Raw genomic sequence first — 4,907 nt, forward strand, 5'->3', positions numbered from 1 at the left:
TTGGACAATTCAAAAGGACATAGTTAAGCTACCTTAGTGTTGAAAAATAGTTTTAGAGTAGTATTAAATATATACATAACAAGCAGCATTGCTTTAGAAATATAGATAAGGAATAAGAAAATGCATTCTACTTTTTATTTAAAGAGCAGTCTTTTCTAACCTAAAAGTAAAATATGAACATTCGTATGCATTTGATTCCCACTATTTATTCTAGTCTGAATAGTTCTAAAGAAGAATTTTAAAGTTACAACTCTGAGGTTATTCTTCAATGTATTCATTGATTTAATAAGTGCAATTTTATAACTTCATTTCACTTACTGCAAGTTGAGGTTTTTGGGAAGAGGGAGGGGACTTTTAAACCCATTAATTACACTTAATAAGGTACTTTGGACATGAACAATGTTTCATAGTCCATAATAATTACAGGTTGCCAGTAAATGTATGTGTGCTCCAAGTAAAAGATGTAAATTTACTTCAGGCAACTCTTGAAGCCCCACTGAATTTAGATATTTACAGAATGATCTAGGTTTTACAGCCATTATGCTTATAAAGGACACATTTTAAGGTTTTAGAATGTTAGGTCAAGGATTTATTTTAAGATTTCAATAGAATAGACAATCTAACCCCTCATGCTGGGAGTAAGTACTTTTCTTACATTTGAATGCTTATTTTCATATAACTCGGACCAGATATTTCCAAATTATAAATTGAAAATAAGTATATATCCAATCTAATTTAGAATGCCTTCTAATTTTTGAACTCTAAAATCAACAGCTTATTTGATCATCATTTCAAATATTCCCTGTATCATCAAGCATAACATGCATAAGAAAAATAACTTTGAAATAAAGCTTCTTGGTTATCAAAAATTTTATTTTATGATGCAATATTGCGTATGAGCATGGCAGAAAGACCTAAATAAAATTACTTAAGCAATCCTCAAGCGAAACTTACAATTTCAGAGGGTCCACTTTGCGAATTTAAAAAAGCAAAGGGAATCCAGGCACATTTAATATATATCTCTGAGTCTCATCCATGTAGAGCAAAATTTTCAACAATATCAACCATAACACTTCTATACAAAAGGTGGCCTTTGGGGACGCAAAGTACGCTGGATCGGAAGCTGCCAATAGGTGGCAATACAACTTATAAAAGAAACCTGAGGAAGAAAGCAACATACGGGGAAATAAATGGAATTTACTTCTTGATCAGAGAACCAAAACAAAATTGCATTTTTATAAAAATTATTCTCATAGTAGAGAGAGGGGAGAGGGAGGGAAGAGAGAGAGAGCGAGACCATGAAGCAAAACCTTTGATGTGGTAGAAAAATGTGGAATTACTCACTACAGGCTAGGAGGAAGCACAAGGAAACCCATAGTTACTTGATTTGGGAGGAACATAACAGTGGAAAAGGGGAAAATGGGAGCCACGGAGGGACATGGAGAAGTGCCATAACTTTTTAACTTATTTTATCATTCAATCATTTAATTTGGACTTTAAGACCCATTTTCTCAGTGACCTTAATTGGATATACAAGGCAAGGTTACACAAAAATTATGCATTATTACGATTTATGTCTTAGTTAAATTTAAATAAAGCTCTTTAAACGTATAGAAAAACACTAACATAGCAGTACAAATAATAGTACACTATACCAAAAGGCCAAACTGTAGTTAGTAATTGAATAGTTGGGCCACCACCTGTGAAAGGTTGCCAACCTCCAACAGAAGGAAAGCTAACTGTAAACCCCTCACTGAAACCTGCAATTTGAGAGTTTTAGTAAAGAGCGTATATGTATCAGATAAAGATAATCCTGCTTCAGAATTAAAGTCTTCCTTTGTTCAAAAAACACTCAGTGTTAAATTTCACATAACACAATGCTAAGTACTGTGTATTTAAGCAAAATACACTTTTTCAACAAGCCAAAAGCTTCAGTTCCTAAAATAAAACATAAAGGAGCCTCAGGGAAAATGGAGTTGATGGACCCTATGTCTGCAGAGAAAATGCAAGGATTGGAACCCATCAATATCCGTTTTCATCTGGAGAAGGGAAACGTTAAACTACGATGAAGTGGCTCACAAGGAGAAACACATACAATGTACAGCATGGACAAGGAGCATGGACAAGGCCATCGGAAAGGGAGAAAATCAATTAGCCAGAGCCGTTTTGAGTTTGTCTTGAGTGTCTTCCTCGAGTCGAGCGGATTAAGTAAATAGAAATCACTGTGTGTTAGTGGGGCTGGTATAAAAATCTGTAACAACGATTCAACAAATAATTTCAGCTTTGAACATACGAGTATGCCAAACAGAATTTTATATCATGTCTTTATTTTAGACCTTATTATTTAGAACTGTGAAATGCTTTCTTTTCTTTCTTTTCCTTGTCAGATCTCTTACATGTGCTTAACCAAGGCAAAACAGAAGTTTTAAGTAGTATAACAGATTAATCAGTTTACCTAACAGTTAGTAACTAGGCAATGAGAAATATTAGAATCGAGATATGTATAACCAACCGACTCTTTAATCATTAATGATTTAGGCAGATCTGTAGACAATTAGACATTCCCTCATAGAGGGGTCACAGGAAGAGATGAGCCAATCAGGGTGCAGTGTAGCACTGATGAAACACACAACTTTCCTCTAGTTCTTTGGTGCTTCCTTCCCCCCACTATCATGACCTCAATTCTACCTTACAAATTGGGTTAGACCAGAACATGCACACTGCTACAGATAAGAGCCTGCTGCAACACAGGGAATCCAGGATAGATAAACACCTCAGGGCCAACAATGGGAGTAGAGATACCAGGAGGATTAGGGGAGGGGAGGGGGAGAAAGAGGGAATTGATCACAATGATCAACCTATAACTCCCTCCAGGAGGACGAACAACAGAAAAGTGGGTAAGGGGCGATGGAGGACTATGTAAGATATGAAAATACTAATCTATCAATAAAATATCAACAGTTCGTGAGGGAGAGTGGGGGGAAAGAAATGGGGAGCTGATATCAGGGGCTCAAGTGGAAAGAGAATGCTTTGAAAATGATGATGGCGGCATATGTGCAGATATGCTTGACACACTGGATGAATGTATGGATTGTGATAAGCAATGTAAAAGCCCCAATAAAAGTATTTTTTTTTAAAAGAAAGATAATGGAATTAATAAATTGTTTTATTGGGGGCTCTTATAGCTCTTATCACATCCATACATCAAATGTATAAAACACATTTGTACATATGTTGCCATCATTTTAAAAACATTTCCTTTCTGCTGTAGACCTGGGTATCAGCTCCTCCTTTTTTTTCCCTTCCTCCCCCATGCTCACACCCTCATGGACCCCTGATAAATTATAAATTATTATTATTTCCATATCTTGCCTTGTCCACGGTGGTCTCCCTTCACCCACTTTTCTGTTGTTCGTCCCCCTGGGCTGGGTGTGGGGTCATTATATGTCAATCACCGTAATTGGTTCCCTGTTTCTCCCCCTTCTCCACCCACCTTCCCCCTACTCTCATGGTATGGCTACTCCCATTACTGTTCCTGAGGAGTTTATCTGTCCTGGATTCTGTGTGTTGAGAGCTCTTATCTACACCAATGTACAGGCTCAGGTCTAGACAGACTTTTAAGGTAAAGAACTAGAGGAATGTTGTGTATTCTGACAGTGCTATGCTGCACACTAGCTGACTCATTCCTTCCTTGTGACCCTTCTGGGAGGGAATGTCCAATTGTCTACAGATGGGCTTTGGGTCTCCTCTCCAACCCCCATCATTTGCATCAATATATTTCTTTGTATGGGTCTTCTGATGCCTGATACCTGATCCCATGGACAGCTCATGATCACCTAGGCTGACATACTTCTTCCATGTGGGCTTGTTGCTTCTCTGCTAAATGGCCTCTTGTTTAACTTCAAGCTTTTAAAACCCCAGATGCTATATCTTTTAATAACCTGTCACTATCAGCTTTCTTCACCACATTTGCTCATGCACCCATTTTGATTTCAGGGATCATGTCGGGAATGTGAGTATCACAGAATGCCTGGTTATTAGAAGAAAGTGTTCTTGCATTGAGGGAGTACTTGTGTGGAGATCCAAAGCCTGTCTGCTACCTTATTACTTAACATTTAAATATATGCACAGGAATACATTAATTAGTTGCATTATATTTGTACCTCTATAAATGTCTTTTTGCCTCCAAGTTATTTCCTTTATTTCTTTTTAATTTCTTCCTGTTGCACTATAATGTTCACCCTTCACTCAACTCTCAGTACTTTCTGTTGACTACATTGCACTTGATCACCCCCCACCCTCTCCTCGCCATCAATTTTAGATCTCTTATTGTTCTGTTGTCTCTGGGTTTGTTGGCTTTCCTCTCCCTTTCTCCCACCTTGTCCTCTCCCATGTAACCCCTGGAGCCATTGACCCCATTCTTTTCTCACTGGTATTGGTTCCCAGCCTTTCTGACATACATAGACATGCGAAAAAGAAAGCCCAGAAATAGTTCCGTGTCTGTCTGCTGACCCTCCTGATTGCTTCCTAAAGGGATCTGGTAAAGTGGCACGCCCTGTCCACCAATTCCGAAGTCTATTTTGGGGACTCCTTGGGGACCTCATCCTTTGCACTCCTTGCTACTCCATTGTGCTCCCTTCTTGTGTCACTATGATGGGGGGATTTGATTGATGCACAACTCTTATGAATGTGATTGAACTTTTGAAATATATGATATGTGAATAGTATGTCAGTGCAGTGATTAAAAATAAAAAAGCTAACAAAGTAACTAAATAACTTTTTATATAAATAGCTAAATAAAAACTAACAAATAGGCAGAACATTTACATTATCTTTTAGTTCCATTTTTCCCCATGAATTTTGAAGCCTCCTTATATACATTGAGAAGTTTTTCTTAAGAAAATGAC

This window comes from Echinops telfairi, unplaced genomic scaffold (assembly GCF_000313985.2).
Source record: "Echinops telfairi isolate 266 unplaced genomic scaffold, ASM31398v2 ScPeMD7_6;HRSCAF=24_0, whole genome shotgun sequence".
NCBI lineage: Eukaryota > Metazoa > Chordata > Mammalia > Afrosoricida > Tenrecidae > Echinops > Echinops telfairi.